Raw genomic sequence first — 16,082 nt, 5'->3', positions numbered from 1 at the left:
TGTCTTTTGATATTACATAAGTTGTTAAGGTTTAATGGTCATTTGGAAAGAAATAATATCTTGTTTTCTGCTAGTGTGTCACCACCGTCAGCAGTGTTACTTTTTTCAGTAACGAGTAATCTAACTAATTACTATTCCTATCGTTACAACGCCGTTACAGTTACTAACAAGGAAAAGAGGTCCGTTACTATTTTTCAACAAACAGACGGTTGAAACTGTGTTCAGCTTACCGCATCTTGTATCAGTTGCATGGAAGTAGCTGTAAGTAATCTGGATGCTACAGCTTTAAGCAGCTGCGCGCTCCCGCGGACGGCAATCACGATCACTGTCTAGCACAACACCTGAGTGAGGAAGAATAAAGTAGTCGTGGTAAGTCAATCACGTGACCACTTAAAGACAAAGCAACAAGGTGATATATACCAGTTTTTAAATTGTGTCGATAGGCCACGTAAAACCAGAGTCGTGATAAACAAGATATACGCGGCGTTTTTTCCTCAATAGTTTTGCCAGTTAGCGCTAGCAAGCACTCTGCTTATGAGCAAAAAAAACAAAAAACAGGGGAAGTTTTAGGAGTGACGGAGAGAGAGAGAGCAGAAAAAGAGAGAGAGCGGGTTTTGAGATGTGAGATTTGTGACGTTTAGCGTGTTTGGAGTGTGTAGTTAATCTGTTGTCTTGTGTAGTTAGTGTGTAGTGTTGTGGATAGTTTTGTGTTGTGTGTCAGAACAATGAGGCGACTGCTGTCTCCAGGTAGAAAACAGGAGTGATACACCTGCTGCTGTCAGACCTGCAGGTATCAGGCTGTGATGTTCTCCTTTGTAGTGGACACAAAATAGTTTTTTTAGAGTGGCACAAATAATATGTGTGGCATCTTATTGAAGAACAGCTGATTGTTCTGTAAATAGTTTGAAATGGTTATTTAAAAAATCAAGGTAAATGGATGCAAATAAATTTGTTGTTTGCAAAACGTGTGCATATAGGATTTTAAAATTGACAATTAATATTTGCATTTGAAGTTATGAAATATGATTCATTAAACATGTTTGTGGTTGTTACAGTAAAAATATAACTTTTTCTACTCTGATTTTATGGTTTTTGTCTGATTTTAGATCAATTCTGGTTATACAGTATGACAAAATGAGAACATAACTGTAAATTCAGGCACGCGAGGTTGTGCTAAAAAGAATGATACCAAACAAGGCAAAGCAAGTAGTTTTTAAAGGTAAAATGTGGAGGGAAAATCAAGAGTAGTAAAAAAATGGCCAATTATACCCTGGACCCCAGGGGGTTAAACGTTCTTTGTTTTTTTTTAAGTAACGCAATAAGCTTTTCCAAGTAATTAATTACTTTTAGAATATTGTAACTCAGTTACTAACTCAGTTACTTTTTTGAAGAAGTAACTAGTAACTATAATTGAATTACTTTTTCAAAGTAACTTGCCCAACACTGACCGTCAGCACCTTGTCAACTTCGTAATATTGATTTTTTGTTTTGTTTGTTCTCTTTTGAAGAACCATTCTTATTCCTATTTATTCTATTTATCCCTTTTGTATACTCTGTATTTATATATGTCTCTGTATCTATGTATTTATATATGTGTATATATGGTATATTTCTGCTCACGTCTGTAACTTCTGTCGGTGCTGTGCTATTGGAATTTCCCAGATGGATTAATAAAGTTTTATCTAATCTATCTAATCTAATCTAATCTATTTTCCTCCCTCATGATCTTCCAATAAAAATACTTAATTTTCTCAATAAATGTGTCATTTGCATGCTGCTAAATATGATTAGTTCTTATAGAGAATAAATACAAGCTTCTGAAAATATGTATGACTGTAACTCTAATAATAAAAAGCCAAAAAAAATCTTACTTTGAAAAGTGGTATAATTAGTTTGAAAACTTATGTGCATAAACAGTAGATCAGAGAAGCTGCTCACAGTCAAAATAGCTGAAACAACTTAATTTAAAATATTTATTTTTACATTTCTATGTGTCTGACGGTGTTGACAAAAACCTTGCACTTCTCCAGCAAAAACATAAATTATTAAAAAATGTTAGACCTGGGAGATTGTACCAAAACATGGTGAGACAGTGACTACACTTTCTGTAACAATTATATGTTAATATGTTTTTGAAAAATAAAAAAAATAATTGTTAGAAAATTAAAACCTGTTTTGTCCCTAATCTCAGGAATCACTCATTTTTTTCCTTTGTCGTATGACCTGGGATAGAAAGAGATAACAGAGATCATGAAACAGAAATCCTGTTACAATGAATGTCCATGTGAAAATATGCAAAACACAAAACTAACAAAAGTAGAATTATATAAAACTGAATGAAACATGAACTCAATTATTTATGTTAGAATAACAAAGATAATGTGATAAAGTTTAAAGATTTTAAAGTTTAAACTTTGTGTTACGTCGTGTAAATCAGACAGAGACAGATGGGTGGACATCAGATGATTAAATGTCAACAACTTTATTGGATGTTTAGAGTGTGAAGATGTAGGATTCAGGGTTCTTCCCTTTTCTCATCTGTGAGATGAGCAGGTCAGATGTTTGGATCTAAGTGGTTCATGTTAAGAAAGAGAACCACAGTCCAAACTGTGAACTGGTTTTGTGATTTTTGGCTTTTCATCTGCTCATTGTTGCCGTGTTAGATGGCTCATTCAGAAGGATTTCAAGTTCAAGTTCAAGTTTTATTCGCCACATGCAGGTTGCCCTGCAGTGGAATGAACCCCCCCCCCCCCCCCCCCCCCCGACCTTACACAGACATCACATGGGGATACAGGTCGGAGATCTGTAATATTACAGAAAGCCACTGAAATGTACACTACAATGGGAAAGTACAAGAGGAAAAAAAGAGACCTCTACTCATGCTGGGCTCCTATGGGAGGACAGCATGAGAACAGGAAACAAAAAACTCCTCTGCACAGAAAGAACATAAATGTCCACAACACAACATTATGGAGCATGTGACAAGCAACAGGGTTGGGTAGGGGGTGAGGAGTAATCCCAAGCAAACACAGCAGCCATCCTGCCACTGCGCCATCTCTCCAGCGTGGGCCCAGACCCGCTGTGTTCTCCAGGAGGGAACAAGCATCGAAGGCGTTTGGAAGGGGAGGAGGGCATGAGTGAGTGCTTATCAGTGTATGTGTATGTGTGTGCGTGTCCAGAGTTCAGCTGAGACAGTGTCCTTCAGGGCTGCAAGGCTAAGTAAACAGTCTGCCAGCCAACCCAGGTGGCCTTGCATAGAATGGGAAGAACAGTCTAAACACAGTCGTTATCAGGGAGTTTTTGTTCAGCTCCAACCTTGAGCCCGCAGCTGGCGCCGAAGGGATAGTGTTTTTTTCTTTAGTGCGAACAACTCATGAGAATTTCAAAGCAATTTTGATTGCCATCATACGTCCACTGAATGCAGCTGTCCTGTTGGGTGATGATCATCAACACGGGACTCGGGGATAATAGCATCTTTAGACCTGGCTGTGCTCATCCTTCCTCCAACCTCTCCTCACCAAAGATAAGAACAAACTCAGCTCAGAGTAGGTTAATTAGAAAGTAGAGTTCAGATGATTTGATTTTTGTTCTGTGATTTTTACTATATAATTTTGCTTTGCTCTCCTAAATTTCTTTAAACCAATTTCCTGAAGATAAGTCTAAATTGTGGACATTCACTTTTCAACCTTTAGTGAAACAGTAAAGTTAAAGTCTGAGTATTATTCTATATTAGTGCCAATAGCTCTTACAGGTTAGCCTAGCCTTAATAATAAAATAATGTGTCCTTGGAGCCTGCTAGCCAGGCAGCTGAAACCATCCCAGATATAACAAATGCCACGATCAATAGAAGAGCTACTGTTAACATGTTGACTGATAGGATTTGACCTGCAAGGCTACTCAGGTTTCTTCTTATCAGGGTTTGCAGGGAAGACACCTGGATGATTGCAAAGTACTTAGTACTGGGCGAGTCCACATCGGCTCCAGAAATCTACATTATGTACTGGGTAAAACTCATAGGACAAAATCAACTACAGGAGTTTTTGTGGGACTTCATAGAGATCAACACCTTCCCACAGTGTTTGTTCATCGGGGGTTATATGTTTGTTAATGTTCTCTCTGTATTATTGTAGGATCTTTACCTTACAGTATAAAGCACCTTGAGGCCCCTGAATTAAGCACCAGTTTGTTTGAAGTCTTGAACAAATAAAACAGGAATCCAGAAAATTTGACAGCAGGTGACACTAAGGAGGACGGGAGAGACAAAGGGAGAAAGAAGAAGACGTAGTAAAGACACGACTCCAACACACACATGCTCACAGACATTACTTATTATGTCATCAAGTCTTCAAAGAAACCACCAAAGCTCTCCTCTGCAGCGCCCTGTGCTTCATACTTTACACTCCATTTAACCTCTTAAGCCCCAAAGGCGTTTCTGAGCTTCTTGCTTGAAAATGTAATGCCCAAATTTAATTGATTATTTCTCTGCAATTACAAACTCTGTCCTTACAATCTTGGTATCAAACTAAAGCTAACACTTGCGAGATTTCATCAGAGGTGTAAATAAAATCAGAGGTGTAAATATTGAAGCAGATATTACTGTGTCAAAGTTACTGAGACTGGAACACAGAAAAAGTAAGTATATTTTATCCTCGCCTGATTTTTTTTTTTTTTTTTTAAATTTTTAGCATATAACCCTTTTAAAAATATGCCTCAGATCACATTTGGTTCCTGGATTTCAGTAACCAATATATAAACATCATCTGTGCAAAGATTTATGTTTCTAAAGTGAAACAGTGAAAAATTACAGCCCTGTCAATACATGAATATCCAGACATTGTACAAAAATGTCCATTTTTGAATTTTTTAGGTATTAAAGAACAGAAATTAATAAATTTTATTAACAGGCGAAAAAAATGCTTTTTTTAAATATATTTTTGAAGAATTAACCACACATTTACATGGTAATGGCCCTTTTCTGCCGTGCGCATGAAGCGTTTAATTGGTCTCTGGCCCTTTAAACTCTGAGGGGCTGTAACTTTGGTTTCTTTTGGTCAATTTGCATGATTGACATCTCTTTTTAATCGTTTTAGCCAATAGAATCACAGTAATGATGCCACGTTCACGTCACTTCAACCAATCAGACGTTGCAATGCCAAAACCCACGTGGGACCAAATTTGCTGCATGTGGCGTCTGTCCACTCACGTGTCTGTAGGTGGGCCTAAAATGGAGGTTGTTGACGGAAAACGGCTCTGATACGGCTAGGTAGGCGTGGTAACTTCTGATAATCACGTGGCTACCACCTACCAGCTACCGGCGAAAATAACGGAGAAAATCGGGACGATAAGCCAATCTCTGTCTTAGCGCATTTGCGCCGCTGTGTGTTTTTCTGGTCTTCTTTTGCGGCTCATTCAGTGAATTTTGGTCTGATCGTGGTGAAACTGATAACTCTGGAAGCTAACCAGCCTGTCTTTAGCCGGTTACATGAAGTCTGGAGAATTTCCGGTTCGGTTTTGTTTGTTTAGCGGTCTTCTGCGCATTTACGTAACTGCTCGTTTAATCATAGCTTGTTTTTGATGTGTTTGGTGGTTGTAAAAATGATTTATATGACATTTTAGCTGAGGTTCAGAGGTTTCTATGGATACCACACGTCTGGACTTATATTTCTCACCCCGTGTTATAACCGATTAAACGTGATCTCCTCCTTTTTGCCCCCGGTACCGGGGGCGTGGGGCTTAAGTTTAAACCAGAGGAGGACAGCAGGACTCGACGTGCTCTACAGTGTATACAGAACGATCAGGGCACCCTCACTGAGTACTGTTGAACAGAAGGTCGTAGCTTCAGTATCAGCTTTACATTTCACAGATGAAAAAGAGGAATCACTGCTAGTCCTCAGGATTTCAGTCGTGACATTTGTTATGAGGAAAGTTTAGAACAGCTGAAGTTTCAGGTTCTGGCCTCACACTTCATGTTGCTGCAAACAGCTTCGTGGTTTTAACTGCTGAGATAGATTTATCCTCTCAGATGGCTTCTACCTGCACACCCTTAAAGAAGAGAAGGAAAGAAACACCTGCACGCTCCTGCAGATCAGCATATGACCAGCAAACAGATATATTCTAATAAAGTTCTTTTTAGTCAACAAAAAAATATATCAATCAACATTAAAAACATTGAAACAATAAAGTCTGTGAGTGTAAGAAGTGAGCTTTGAAGCACTTTCCCTCCATTTAAACACTGTGAACAGGACTCACACTGACTCACCTCTCCTCAGCAGGAAGTGACATCCACAGAAGGCCAAGTGTCACACAAAGAAAAAAAAAGCTCCCAAAAATATGAAGACACAAAATAAATATGCAGCAAGAACAGAAGATGGAGAAAATGTATCATTTTAATTCTGCTGTCATACTGTCTGGATCATAATCACACAAACATTTATTGTTATGGTTCTTATAGTTGATTTGCAGCTGAACGGGTGTTTGAAACATTGTCAGAAAAGTCCAGCGAAATAAACCCAGGTGTCATATTCAGGAGGACTCGTAGGGTTTGAACACCAACAGAAGGCATCAAGCAGCAGCTAAAAAACAACAATCATTACTACAGAGGATCCAGATCCAGGATCTGATCCAGTCATCATCTTTGCATTTATATGTTAAAATTGTCTGTGTTGAAAATGTTTCGGCCCAGAATCATAGCTACAAGATGAGCCTGTAATGTTTGGAAAAGGAGACTTTTCAGATGCTATAAACAGTTTTTAACCAGGATTTTTAAAAATAGGTTCTTCTTGTTGGTCTTTTTTTTTTTCTTCTTTGGATTCATTTATGTTATTTACTTTATTACTCGACCTAAGGGGCAGGTTGGCAAAAGAGATGAGAAGTGATAAGGAAAGAGAAGGAGGTGCCTGAGAACTGCCCGGTACCCAGCAGATCCACATCGAGTGCCAAAGAGTTGTAAGCCACCCAGGACCAAAGGCCCCAAGGAAGCAGGTCAGCAAGCAAACCAAAACAGCCTCCATGACCATATCCCACAAGGGCGAAGACTCAGCAAGCCCCAGGCCCACTCATAAACACACACCCACAGACACATACTGGCTCAGACACACAAAGAGAAATTGCACAAAGACATACATCTGCCAAAATCAACTCCACGCTTCAAAGTGCGTATCTGGAGAGAAGGTGTGCCTTTTGAGGAGGCACCCCTTTCTCTTTAGACTCACTCAGACTCATGACCTTTGAAAGTTTGCACAAAATGCACTTTTTGAAGTTTTCTCCAGGGAATTTTCACAAAACTGTCAACTTATTCAGGGAACCAATGCTTCTTTCTGCTCCTGTGTGTCACAGACATTAAACAGGTGAAGATTTGCTGCTTGTACTCTGAAATATTGCATCACATTGTTGGCAACAGAAGAACAAACTCTGCAATCCTTTCTGAGAGGAAAGAAAAAGCATAAAAGAGATTAAAGGAGAAACCGGCTCAGTCCAGTGTACGTCTGTTTCTACACAACACACGTAAAGTCATGCTTCCCAACAATAGTGCGCTCTCTTTCTCTCTCACACACAGTGCAAGCACCACCTCATTTGCCCCTCTCTTCTTCTACAAGTCAGGTAGTTAAACTACAGCATGACTTAAAGACATAAAGGTCTGGATGACCTCTGATATCCTGCTTCTAAATTCAGAGAAAACTGAAGTTATTATAAAATCTTAGAAACGTGGTGTTGAGACCCTGACTTTAGATTGTACAGTTTGAATATTAGCTTTGCTTTAAATGGTGTTTTCATTCTGAGTTTTGGATTCATAGTTTTCTTTGTTAAAGTTCAAGTTTTTCCTGTCCTATGTGTCCCATACCTAGTCTGTGTTTCTGTCAGGTCGCCCATGTTTAGTCATTTTTTTAAATCAAGTTTTATCAAGTTTATGTGTTTTAGTCTCAGTGTTAAAGTTTATTTCCCACGGCAGTCTGACGTAGTTCAGCTGTTTCTTGTTTGTGTTTCGTGTTTCCCTAATTAGCTTGTGTGTATTTAAGTCCTCAGTTTCCCTTTGATCTTTGTGTAGCCTGGCTAAATCAACCAGCTCAGAACACACATTATCTTTGGGGTTCCTTTTAATTTGAATTGTAAAGTAAGTGTTCAGAAGAAAATAAAAAGGTTGTAAAAATAAGGAAATACAATTGTTACAGACAGTTCTCATCCAGTAACAGCTTTGTGCACTGGTAACCCACTGCTACTGCAGGTTATTATCTCAACTTTTTCAGGGTCTGGAACTGAAAAATGTCTAGCGTCAATTTGTAAATGATAGAAGTCTATTCAGAAACGAAACAAACTGCCAAAATAACTGTAGTGGCTTCTCCTGCTAAAATACAGAGCAAAGATAAAACAGTTAACAATACGCTTTACCTCTTACACACGGAGATATTATAATACAGGTGTGAACTCAAATACATACAGTGCATTATTCCAGCAGAAAAACACAATACAGATCCCTCTGAGATGAACGGCGAAGTCGGTCGCAGCAACTCCTGGTGCCTTAACTGTTCCACGTCGCACTTAAACAGACAGTTGAGCAGATGACAGAGCTAAAGACTGAACTAGGGGGGACTGCACAGGAGACTGAACTGCTAAGGGCGACTGAACAGGTAAAACAGGTGGCTGAGATGCAGACTGTAGTGATGGTTAGAGTGGATGTAGGACAGTTGGTGGTGTTTGTTCCCCTGCGCCCCCAGAACCCGAGTTAACCAGCTGGACGGGCTCACCAGAGCCTCCAGCAAACACCGACACGGGTGCAGGCCCCTGCTGAACCTCAACCACTCCCACCCGAGGAGTGAGTACAGATGCGGAGGTTAGCTGTGTCCTGGCGGACCTCAACTCGGGGGTCGGCGCAGGTTTTGGCAGCGACTGGGCAGCTGCTGTCCCCAACCGAGAAGCTGATATGGGTGCAGGGACCAGCAGAGCCTCAGCCGGCCCGGAAACCGGCGCGGGGACCAACTGGGCCCCAGCCCCCCTCACCTGCAAAACTGAGACAGGTGCAGGGGAGTGCTGGACCGCAACTGTGCTAAGAACTTGGGCACAAGGATTCTGAAGGAAAGGCTCAGTAAAAATAAGCTTTGAGCTATTTGCTCCCTGGTCTGAGTAAGCAGCTAAAAAACAGTCCATTGAAGGCTGGCTGGGCTTGCCTGAGCTACCGGCAGAAACAGGAGTCCGAGACAGCTCGGCTGATCTGCCAGCAGATGGTGGACTAGGCTGCACTAGCTCCTAACCTCCAGGGGCCCAGAATCGGCTGAGGTCAGCAACTCAACCTCTAGGGAAGCTGACTTTTTTCTCAGAATTCAGGAAAAGAAGAAAAAAAATACTTTTTTTTTTTCAGTGGCCCTAATCGTCTTCCGTAATTTACAGAACAATCAGGTGTTCTGCATTCAATGATGCCACACTAATTATTTGTGCCACTCCAAAAAAACAATTTCTGTCCACTATAAAGGAGAACATCACAGCCTGATACCTGCAGGTCTGACAGCAGCAGGTGTATCACTGTTCCTCCTTTCATTCAGCAGTCGCCTCATTGTTCTGACACACAACACAAAACTATCCACAACACTACACACTCTAAACACACTAAACGTCACAAATCTCTCACATCTCAAAACTCGCTCTCTCTCTTTTTCTGCTGTCTGTCTTTCTCTCTCTCTCTCTCTCTCTCTCACCGTCACTCCTAAAACTTCCCCCTCTTCCTAAACAACCAAATGTCATGTTTGTCAGGCTCCTGGGTGCTTTGAGTTTCCTGTGTTTTTTGTCACTTTGTATTGGGAATTATGTTCTCATTGTTGGTCTTTAGTTACTCCCTTGAGTCTAGTTTCTTGTGTTCTGTGCCTAGTATTTCCCTCTGTGTATTATTTATCATCTCTAGCATTTTGGTTCTTTGAGTTCTCTGCCTTATGGTTTATGTCTCTGTGTTTCTTAGTTGCTCTGTCTCCACCGTGTCTAGTCCGCATCTCAGTGTTATACTTCCTGTTTTACATTGAAGGTCTGTGTCTCATGTGAATGTATCATGCTTTGCTTCCTTGTCTCATCAGTTCTGATTTCTCCAAGCTGTGCCCTCCTTCTGTGTCTCATTCCTTCATTATTCCCCAGTGTATTTAATCATTGTCCCTCAAGCTGTGTGTTCCCTCGTGTGCCTCTGTGTAAAGTTTAGTTTATATTTTCCCAGTTTACTTTTGTATTGTTGTTTGTGCCCCACCACGCCAGCAATAAAGCTGTGATTCTGTGTTCACCCCTTGTGTCTGAGAGCCTGCATTTTGGGTCCAACTCCTGCCTGCCACACAGCGATTCTTGACAGAAGGACGCGACCAGACATGGACCCAACGGCACTCAACCTGTCAGAAGATCTGCACCAGGACATTATTTACTCTCTGGAGTAACTCCTTCAACTGTGACTTGAACATGAGGGGAGGGAGTTTCATCACGCTGTGGAAACAAAGCTACAGCGGTTAATGTCCAGTCTTCCTTGGCTACTAGGTGCACTCCACCCGCTCGAACAGGATTTAATCCTAAACGAGCTCCACCTTCATCGTCTAGCTGCTACTGCTCACCTGCCCGATTCGCCGGACGTGGAGCTGCCCAGTAGAGCAGGGCGATATGGCCAAAAATATTTATCACGATATATATTTGAAAATTTGCGATAACAATATAACTGACGATATAATTGATGCGAGACAAAATACAACTCCACAACTTTACTAGCGCAAAAAAAACCCATCTATTTATTTTCACTTAAACAAGCAGCTGTTTTTTTATATGCACTAAAGCTATATAAAAATTTAACAGTTCAAATGCAAATTCCTTGCTGAAAGTTTAACCAAAAGGCATTTCCAGTAGAAATGGGCTGACATATCTTGAGGATAACCATGTATAATATCCACTGAAGTTAAAAAGAGGTGCTTTGCAACATTAAACTGCAGTGTGCCAAATAAAAAAGCCAAATATGTATTTTTCGGACCATAAGGTGCACAGGATTATAAGGTACATTAAACGAAACAAAGCAGTCAGATAAATCAAACTTTATTCAACTCATTCTTCTTGCTTCCTCCACTTCTGTACCATTGATTCATTAATGCTGTATTCTATCACAGCTGCTCTATTCCCATGTTGTTGCAGTATATTAATGACTAACCTCATATTGTGGATGGATTATCTCAGTTGTTCTCCTGACTGAAGTTTGGTCCGTTTACAGCATCCTGCCATGCGAATACATTTGTCCCTAACCACCAGGAACCCTCACGTTAACGTTTATCGAGTGGAAAAGTGTTAGCCTTCATCCTGCAGCTTCACTGTTTATGTTATGCTAACATAGCTGTGTCGCTAGCGATCACGTAGCGCATCATTATATACCAGCTAGCCCAACTTCAGTAACCCTACAAACGTCACTGCTGTTTAGTTTTCTGTCTTCATTTGTGTTGGAAGTGATAGCAGAGCAGTACGTTTGAATTTTTTCAGAAATATCTCAGTCAGAACATGCTATATCATGCTTAGGTAACTAGCGAAACTAGCGAGCTAACTTCCGCTAGCTTCCTGCTAACTTCTAACTCCGTTAAATGTAATAAATTCTGTTTTCATGGATGCCTGGATGTTAAACACCTTGTAAAGCAGCAATGCTGATCGTTTTATTAAAGATGAAAGAATTTAGACAGTTTTTAACTCTCAGTGATGCTGTGTTCGTTTGACTTTGGGACCTGAAGAGGACGGCGTTTAGGATCCAGATTACTCCCATATTTACGAGCACCTTAGTCCGACAAGTACGGCAATAACAACGGCCCGCTTGTATGTTCTACAAAAAAATGTGCTTTGTTGTGTATCTGACGGACAAACACCAAACTAGTTCCACATCACTGAAGTTGCAGCATTTTTACAAACCAATTCTGGTTCATCCGTTTCACTCAACAATCGGCCATGTGCGTATGAAAACAAAGGCACTGCGCATGCGCGTTTTACCCATATTCTATCGCGATATTTCATTTTCTTATCGTTGCCTAACATTGTACCGGTATTACCGTGAACGGTATAATATGGCCCAGCCCTACTGCCCAGCCCATCGGAGCCATCATCAAAAGGGAAGTGGCAATCACGCTTCCCTTTTGACTTCTGAGTTGCCGGCTGTGGTGAGTGAAAGAGACAATACCTAAGAGTTTTCCGACTTAGGGACTGTTTATTCCGGGGCCGTGTTTCTTGAGTTAGCTGCCCAGCCTCAAGCTCAGTCATCTTCTCCGCCACTGCCTCAGTCTCCAGTGTCCCCGTTAGCTCAGTCTGTAGTGTTTCCCACTACTCAGTCATCTACTCCGCCACTTGTGCAGTCCATAGCTCACCTGCCTGTTCAGTCCATAGCTCAGTTCCCCGTAGCAGCTCAGTCTCCTGTTCAGCAGCCCGTAGCTCACCCATTAGCTCAATTGCCCTCAGTCCAGTCACTCACCCACCTGGTCAGCTAGACATTCAGCCAGGGGTCCCAATACCCTCTGGCCCTGCATCAGCTCCTGCTGGAAGCTCGGGTGAGCCCATCCAGCACTTCCACGCCGCTACCTGCCTCATCCAATGGGGGTTCTGGAGAGCCCGGCCAGCAATTCTTCGTGTCGGCTGGAGGGTGCGAGGGGCCTGTTCAGCAACCTGTCTCTGCTGGAGGGTCTGAGGGGCCGCTTCATCCGTCACCAGCACTTCCTCATGTCCGCTCGAGGGTCTGATGGGCCTGTTCAAGAAGGCAAGCTGTCCAAGAAGGCAAGCTGCACGTAGCTCCAAAACTTTATAGGCATCACCTCTCAGACACCAACTGACATTTAGACACATGTGCACGCTGATGAGGACGATGCTGACGATGTTCACGGAGTGTTGCAGGATGCAGAGCCCACGGTGCAGCTTAGGACTGGATAAATGATCACATGTTAACCTCAGTTATGATTGTTAGCTTCCATCACTCATGAACACAAGATCATTGGAATAAAATGATTCTTTTTGCATTATCAGTCATTATGAAGTTCTTATGAATCAAGTACACCTCTTTCCTTTGTAGAAGCTTGTGCTGTACCTCAGATGGTGAATACAGATACTAATAAACCAGAATATTGACACAATTCTACATTCTTGCCAAGAGTGTTTACAAACAAACACAAACATTTGAAATTCACCATCTCATCAACAGCAGTGATCTACTGTTTACTATGTGAGAGAGAAACAGTCCATTTCATCTTCAGCTACATGATAACAAGCTTTTATTGTGTTGAACCATTTCTTAGATCTTAAAGTGAAGCTGATTACACTCAGACACTGAAGCAAACCTCTCACTGTACTTTATATGGAAGCTGGATGACTGCAGAACAACAGTTTGTAACATGTAGAAAATGTTCTGATAGTTTTCATTTGTACCTCGACCCAGATTTTTTAAACATCGCCCTAACCTTGCAATGCTTCATATCAACGTTTTAGTGGAGATATCATCTGAATTTCAGGAGCGGGACCACTCCTTCTTCACTCCTCCTCTGGCCACAGGCTATAACCCCCCCCCCCTTCTCCCCGCTGTTCTCATTTCATGCCCCACCCTGCCCCCCTTTTTCTTTCCTCTCTTCTCCTGTCTTCTTCTCTCTTCCTTTCCTCCCTTTATTTCTCGTTAGTACAGGGGGATCTGCCCGGCCCAAGAGCCGTCGCCAGTCCTCTTCAAGGCCTTCCCCAAACCGCAGCACTAATCACACTTCCTCATCTCTCATTGCCTGTTGTTACCAAGGAAGTGGTCCCTGCTATTGAATTATTCAATGTCCACTAAGATAAAATGAATCCAGTTTATAGGAAAAAAAGTCCTTGTGACTGATCCTTCTTTAAGGGGTCCAGACTGATAGCAGGTCTATTTCATGGACCATTTTAACAAAACAGTTATCAGGCTATCACTGCTTCCTGTGAACACTTTAAACTTTGGACCTAAATGGCACAATTAGCCTTGGGCAACACGTGCATGATATTTGTTTGTGAAGGAGTGATGGGAACTGATGACACTGTATTTCCTCATACTTCTGGAGCTTTGACAAACTGAGTGATGTTTGTTGTTGTAGATCTGCAGCATCCTGATACAGGAAGTCTGGTTCGGCTCTCTGATAAAAAGAAAAGTCCTCCTCTCTGGTCCTCCGAGTCTTACAGTAGATAACACAGAGGTCACATGGAGTGTAGAGCTGGGCGATAGAACGATAACGATATGTATTGCGAAATAACTTTTTCTCGATAGAAAAATTAAACTATTGCGATAGGCCACATCTCTCTTGTCCTCTTAAAAAAAAGAAGAACAGCCAATCCAAATTAAGTAGCGCAGAGCCAAACCAATCAAAACCGCAGCGTCACGTAACGTGACTTGTTACGTACAGCACAAGTGCCAAGCCGCACATGTGTATTTGTTTGGGAAGCAGCGAGCCGCCGTGTCGCTCGGGTAATGGAGGAAATGAGTGTGCCGACTAGAGAAAAATCAACCGAGAGCGTGACCGAAGGTTACCGAAGAGAAAACAGATGATGGTTCCAATGCCGGAGAGATTGTCGAACGGAAGGGCCATAGAAGTTGGGACCAGGAAGCAGAGTTGCAGTCTTACACGCCTCTCTGCAGCTGCTCTCCTCCTGCTACCCCCCCAAAAACCCATCTCCATTGAGACTGTGTCAGCTCCCAAACAGACAAAAAACAAACTAAAAACCAGCAATAAACAATTTAAACATAAAAAAAATCACAAAGAAAGAACAATACAGTATCCACATCTGAACCAAAGAGTAAAACAGTGAAATGTGGATTATTAAATATTAGGTCTCTCTCCTCCAAGTCTCTGTTAGTACATGACTTAATAATTGATCAACAAATCGATTTACTCTGCCTTACAGAAACCTGGTTGCAGCCGGATGATTATGTTAGTTTAAATGAATCAACACCCCCGAGTCATTCTAACTACCAGATTCCTCGAAGCACAGGCCGAGGGGGCGGTGTGGCAGCAATTTTTCACACCAGCCTATTAATTAACGAAAGACCAAGACAGACTTTTAATTCATTTGAAAGCCTGATGCTTAACCTTGTCCACCCCAGCTATAAAACTCAGAAACCAGTCTTAATTGTTATCATCTATCGTCCACCTGGGCCTTACACAGAGTTTCTCTCTGATTTCTCAGACTTTTTATCTGATTTAGTGCTCAGCTCAGATAAAATAATTATTGTGGGTGATTTTAACATCCATGTAGATGCTAAAAATGACAGCCTCAACATTGCATTTAATCTGTTATTAGACTCAATTGGATTCTCTCAAAATGTAAAAGAACCCATCCACCACTTTAATCACACTCTAGATCTCATTTTAACATATGGCATAGAAACTGAACATTTAACTGTTTCCTGAAAACCCTCTGCTGTCTGATCATTTCCTGATAACATTTACATTTACAATAATTGATTACACAGCAGTGGAGAGTAGACTTTATCACAGTAGATGTCTTTCTGAAAGTGCTGTAACTAAGTTTAAGAATATAATCCACCCACTGTTATCATCTTCAATGCCCTGTACCAACATAGAGCAGAGAAGCTATCTGAACGCTACTCCAACAGAGGTTGATTATCTTGTTAATAATTTTACCTCCTCACTACGCACGACTCTGGATACTGTAGCTCCTGTGAAAACTAAAGCCTCAAATCCGAAGTACCTGACTCTGTGGTATAATTCTCAAACACGTAGCCTAAAGCAGATGACTCGTAAGCTGGAGAGGAAATGGCGTGTCACAAATTTAGAGGATCATCATTTAGCCTGGAGAAATAGTTTGCTGCTTTATAAGAAAGCCCTCCGCAAAGCCAGAACATCTTACTATTCGTCACTGATTGAAGAAAATAAGAACAACCCCAGGTTTCTCTTCAGCACTGTAGCCAGGCTGACAAAAAGTCAGAGCTCTACTGAGCCAACAATCCCTTTAACGTTAACTAGTAATGACTTCATGAACTTCTTCACAAATAAAATTTTTATCATTAGAGAAAAAATTACCAATAATCATCCCACAGATGTAATATTATCTACAGCTACTCTTAGTACCATCGATGTTAAGTTAGACTCTTT

This window comes from Oreochromis niloticus, linkage group LG11 (genome assembly GCF_001858045.2).
Source record: "Oreochromis niloticus isolate F11D_XX linkage group LG11, O_niloticus_UMD_NMBU, whole genome shotgun sequence".
Taxonomy (NCBI): Eukaryota; Metazoa; Chordata; class Actinopteri; order Cichliformes; family Cichlidae; genus Oreochromis; species Oreochromis niloticus.
Note: the sequence above shows the minus strand (reverse complement) of the source record.